This window comes from Centruroides vittatus, unplaced genomic scaffold (genome assembly GCF_030686945.1).
Source record: "Centruroides vittatus isolate TY-2023 unplaced genomic scaffold, ASM3068694v2 contig_1476, whole genome shotgun sequence".
In the NCBI taxonomy this organism is placed as follows: Eukaryota; Metazoa; Arthropoda; class Arachnida; order Scorpiones; family Buthidae; genus Centruroides; species Centruroides vittatus.
The window spans coordinates 505,714-511,954 of NW_027120915.1; positions in this window are offsets into that span (position 1 = coordinate 505,714).

Consider the following 6,241-nt stretch of genomic DNA (forward strand, 5'->3'; position numbering starts at 1 on the left):
TTTGGGAGCATCTAAGCCAAATTTATAGCAGAGGAATCACGCCCCTTAGAACAAAAAGATCAACAGATTTCTTTAGAAAACAAAACACTTAAAACTTTATCAAAACCATGTTATCAATTTAAAGGAAATACCTGGAAAAAACAATGCAGCCAAAAATTTCTTTGCGTAATACTTTAAGACATTCACATTTAGCCAAAATATGCCAACCATCCACATATTCTTCCTCAGCACAAAAATTACACAGTTCTCTCGAATAATTATTTAAAAAATTCAGTGAGTTAAACCTCACCTGCATAAAGAAAGACAAAATAGTAAGAGAAACATCTTGATTATATAAAGAGTTATCAAAAAAGGTAACATCCTTATACCAACAATTATACATGCTATTATTTATTTATTCCATTTATGCTATGTAAAAAAATTATCAAAGATATCAGCAAGGAGAAGCAACCAGTCCATTAAATCCAAATTATCATTTATAAGACTAATACCATGATTATTACAAGTATCAATAAGATAATGCATCCAATCTACAGAATTCTTGCCAAGTATAAATTTCAGGCAAACCTTACTCAAATGAGAAGTCATCAATATTAGAGATCCTAATAATCCAATTTCTTAATCTACTTAATATTAAAAGTTTTATAGGAGTCAAGGCACACAACATCATAATTAAATATCCTGGTGTACAATGAGGTAAACAAAATTGAATTTATTAAAAACCTATCTGTATACCATCATATTAACCAAATTAAAATCCCAAATCTCTGAAGCATATAACAGAGGGCAAAGCACAGTTTTCAATAAACGTAAGTAATCATTCAAGTTACGTAATCTGACAATTTCCCCAGCTGAGTGATTTTATTCATCAATAATCTAGCATGTATTTTCCTATTAATGTAGTGCATTCAAAATAAACCATTAGATGAAAAAGTAACACCCAGATATTTGTAGTTAGAGACAACTTGAATTGGGAACCCTTAAACCACCATTTATCTGCCCTTACCACCTCTTCGGAAGACAACGACTTTAGACTTATTCAATTTCAAACCATTTTCATCTAAATAAATTGTCAGTTTATCAATCAATATTTGAAGCCCAACCACAGTCAGATAAAATTACAATATCATCTGTATAAGCAAGAATTTTAATTTGGAGATCTATTTCTATACCATCACCGGAAAAATTAATAAAAAGATTGTTAAAAAAAATACTAAACAAAATTGGGCTCAGAATACAGCCCTGCTTAACACCAATCTTAGAGTTGGAGGTACCTGTTTGCCATTAATGTTCTCTTACCATAAGTGAGGAGTTATCATACAAAGCCACAAGTAAAGATACAAATTTATAACTAAAACCATAATGCAACATGTTTAACCACAACAAATTCCTACAGACTCTGTCAAATGCAGAACATAAATCAACAAAAAATGCATACATTTTCCCATGTTTCCTTAAAAAAGTTTTTTGAATAATCGTATACAAAACAAAGATATTCTACATTGGATAATAACTAACCCGGAATCCCACCTGATTTTTATGCAATATATTTTTAACTTCTAACCATCGGGTCAATCTTCTGTACAGAATACTACAGAACACTTTCAAAACACATGATCATAACCAAATGCCTCTATAATTATCAGGAACATCCCTCCTTCCGTTCTTAAAAATCGGAATTAAAATACTTGTCTTCCAAGATTCTGGTACCATCCCAGTATCAAAAATTTTTGAGAAAGACTCAAAAGATTCTCACTTCCATCATTATTATTCTAATAATAATGGAAGTGCTAGATAAAGATATTGATGCTAAATTGATAGACACACTAGAAATAGAGGCTAAACTAATTATAAGGTTTCTGCAATGGTGTGACAGCAAGTAGGTTATGCCTACTACAAGAGTTTTGAGCGTTTTCTGGAAGGCGATAATGTGATCTTGTAAGAAAGACTAGGGGTAAGAGGATGGAATAGGAAATGGCAAGAATCAGTTGGGAAGGAGTCACTTGACACAATTTACTATTCCTAATTGATGGCAATGAAAGTTTGTATATGTTACATAACTAAAGACGACAATAGTATTTGCATTTACATGTAATATCATTGCGGAGAGAGAGAGAGAATTCACGAATTTGGTACCTTACGAGTTTGAAATAGAAATCCCACATCGAGGAGAAGGGGAGGTAAGTTCTTGACGTCAATTAAGTCTGGAAAATGGCGGCGCACACACCATAGGATGACGAGGAATCCAAAGGCATGAATGAAGCTGTAGATAGTAATAGCACACAGGCAGAGATCTGAGAGATGAAAAACAGGCCCCGACTAGAATTGGCTGTTTCTCGTATATTAAAAATATTCCCTTTATATTAAAAGTAGCAAATACCTTGAAGGTGTCACTTCCGACACCGAGAAAGCATAAGTTGAAACTTTCTCAGGTCATCTTTGAGTTGTTTCCTTTTCTTCAATTCTCACACTAGCATATTCTTGCTCAAGAGTGTATATCATGCAGTAACAGAGAAAATGGTTAGTTGGATTTTTTTTGGTGCAAGAGCCATATAGGCCAAGCTGTGTGAGAACGAATGTCATTAGGTTTTATTAGTCTTGAAATCTTTGATGTTGGAAGCATAACTAGTTACATTATATTATGTAGGAATTATCACATATTTGAATTGAAACCATTTTTTTTGTTATAAACATCTTGGTTTCAAACTTCTACTTAAAATTATATTTAAACTGGAAAGAATGAATTTGGTTATTAGATTAACATAAATATCAATTTAACTCCAAAAAATTTTTCTAAAACATTGTTAAAGTGTTTAATTAAAATTTCTTGTAAAAGAAAAACAACCATAATCATTTTTTAAAATCTAATATTGTTTGTGACACAAACAAAAATATGCAAACAGATTCTATGTGAAGAAATGTGTGGCTGTGTAAGAGTTTACATAAAATTCATTTTTTATGGAAAATCACAATAACTAAATTAATGACTAAGTAATTAAATTATTTAAAACATTGGCAAAAAATACTTAATTAAAAATAAGCATGGAATATAATGGCAATAAAATACATTATATTCAGTAAATTAAATGAATTTTTTATTGTAAAAAAGTGGAAAATTATTTTTCTTCCTTTTAAACCATAAATACATATAATCCTATATGAATTTTTATATTTATAACTTCATTTTAATTAATTAGCCTTTGTGATAAGGGCAAGTGTTACTAAACACTTCTTATGTCAATTGAAAATAGTATTCAGTTATATCAATTCGACACTGGATTTTTTAATTATACACTAGATGTAAAATTTTTCAAAATTTGTTCTAATTCTAATTAGAATCATGATTTTGTAAGGATTTTAATTTTAGAAACATTGAGAACAGATGGTTAGCCAGAATAAGATTCAAACTCACAACTCATTTGGGACAAAAACAAAGTTTAGATTGGTATTTATTTTTTTTTATAACTTTATTAACATTAAACCTGTAACAATTTATATAAACATTTTGTAAAATACCTACTACTATGTAATAAAATTCAAAATTACACTTGGATATTTTATGTAGTAGTTTTTAAAGCTTATTGTGATATGTTCGAAGAATGTGGTTATCTTAAATGAAAAACAAATCAACAACAAATAAGATTAGAATGATTTTATTTTATATACACCTATATGCAAATGTAAAATTAGAAAGGGGGGAAAAGATTGCCATTAGAATTTAGCTTTACCAATCTTCTAACAAAAATTCAATTCATCTAAAATTAAGAAACTTTGGATCTACAAAATATCTTCAGTATATATCCTTGAAAAATATTGGATCTTTTTGCATATCAATTTGTCACTTAATAGAGAGGTTGAGGTGCAAGTACAAACATTAAACTTGTACGGCAAGCAGAAGTACACGTTTGACGTTTTAAGTCCAAGTAAAAGACCTTGCGGTGCTCGTTCGCAACATCACGTGACTCGGTGAATGTCGTGCATTGACTCATGGGAAATTTGTTGAAAAAATGGCAGATACATTTAACATCGAGGGTTACCAGCAAAGGTAAATAAACAAATTAAACTGTTTAAAAGTATTTACAGGATGTTTAATAATACTAAATAATTATTTTTAATTAGCGTTGTGTCTCCTACTGTACTATCGGACGATAGGACTACCTCATACTTTTATCGAGGGAAGTAGTGGCTTATGTAAATTCAAAAGCAGCTCGGAAAATTAATTTTTAGAAAATTTACAATTGTATTACGCTGTTGAAGGTAGAAGATGCCATGGAAGAACAAACCTACCTTAAGATAAGCTATTATGAAGACAAATATATGTAAATTCTATAGGCACTTCACATCACTTGCTAAAAAATTGAATAATTAAATAATTTCTGGATTAAAGTCATCTGTTTCTTTACATTATTATTCATAAATGCTTAAATAATCATTATTTTAATAAAATACATCATAATTTTAACCACAAACACAAAAAATGAAGAAGTTTAAGCCAATCATCTAATCACCATTCTACATGTAGCAAACGCCATTATCGACCAGATAGAATTTCCAGATAGCGGCACTTGTCCGTCTGCTGTTCACATTTAGGGCTGAATACGTGTGCCTCAACCTCTCTAATAATTCATATTTTCTAAAGGTAAATTTCTCTTTATTGCCATAAAATTAAGAATAAACAGTTACTTTCCAGAATGAATTCATTTACATTTGTGAGAATTTAAATTAATGATATAAAACAATTATCATTGTTTTGACTTTAACATATTTTAGAAACAGAAATTTTTCATTGCCAACCATCATCCCATTAGAATGATATCAAAGTGTATATTAACATTTAATAAATGTTGCACTTTCAGTTTTGATTCGCTAAATTAACAAAAATACGTGATTCTGTGCACAGAATAACCAAATATAAAAATTTATATCATTCAACAATGAACTATAACTTTCAACTAAATTCATGTGAAATGATGTCTTTTTTTTTTACATTTTACAGCTGAAATTTAAACAATCTGTACCAAATTCAGTATTAACATGTTTAGTTCAGTTTACCATTCATCTATTCTGAAAACTATATTTTGTGTATTTGAGATGTATGTATAACAGTTTAGGTCAAGTAAGATATTTAATTGTCGTCATAATCATCTTGCGAGTCGTCATCGTCATCGTCGTCCTCATCTTCAGAAGAGAAAAATCCACCACCTTTAGCCAGTGCTAGAAAAAAAAAAAAAATTTAATTTTTACATAATAAATGTCAATAATTACTGCTTTAATAAATCAGAAAAATAATTACTTAGCATACATAAATGTGGATGTTTTAAAACAATTTCTTAATCAAGAAAATTCTAAACAACAAGCTATTATTTATTGTGACATTGTCACAATGCTCTCAACTTTAGTAGTGTCTTGCCCCTGTACATCATACCTTTCCTGTTAACAATAGTCATGCCAGTCATGTCTCTCTGTTCAACAGAAAATTTTTGAATTGAAACAACATGACTTCTATTCCAAACCAAAAGTTTGAATATAGTTAATTAGAGCCACCTGCCGCTAAGAATAAAAACTGCCATTATGACAATCGAGCTATGAAAAATACTAAATAAAAAGTATATAAAAAAACGTTTTAAAGTAACATTTTTTTTATTCAGATAAATGTACTAAAAAATAAAAAATCTTCAGGTTATAGAATATTTCTAAACAGAAGTGTCCCACACTTTTATTTTTGGCCACATAATACCAAAAATATTGTGAAAGATGAAGAAAATTTATTTTTTAAATTTTAGTACATTTATCTGAATAAAAAGCATTACTTTAAAATGTTTTTTTAATATGTTTTTTATTTTTTACTTTTTAGTTATACTACATGTATGTAACATTAAACTATCAAAATCCTTAGTTTAGCATTTAATTTTATGTATATTGTTCCCTGTGAGATTGATTTTGATTCAAAAAAGCTTTAAGTTGTTTAAATTTGATGTAGTGAGTAATTAGTCCTCTTAATTACTTTGGTGATAGAATGCTACTTTGAACATGACAGCTTCTATGGCCTGCAAAATTGCTGATAATGGGGTTAATAAAAGTAATGAAGACTTAATATCTTTTATGAATATTTTTTTATTTTCTTAAAGATTAAAGGTTTACTTTAGCCATTTGGTAGGATAATCATGTTCTTTGTCTTCGTGTTTATTCCCACGTGTAAGATGGCAAAAACATTCATGTGTTGTAGCACCATATGTTATCA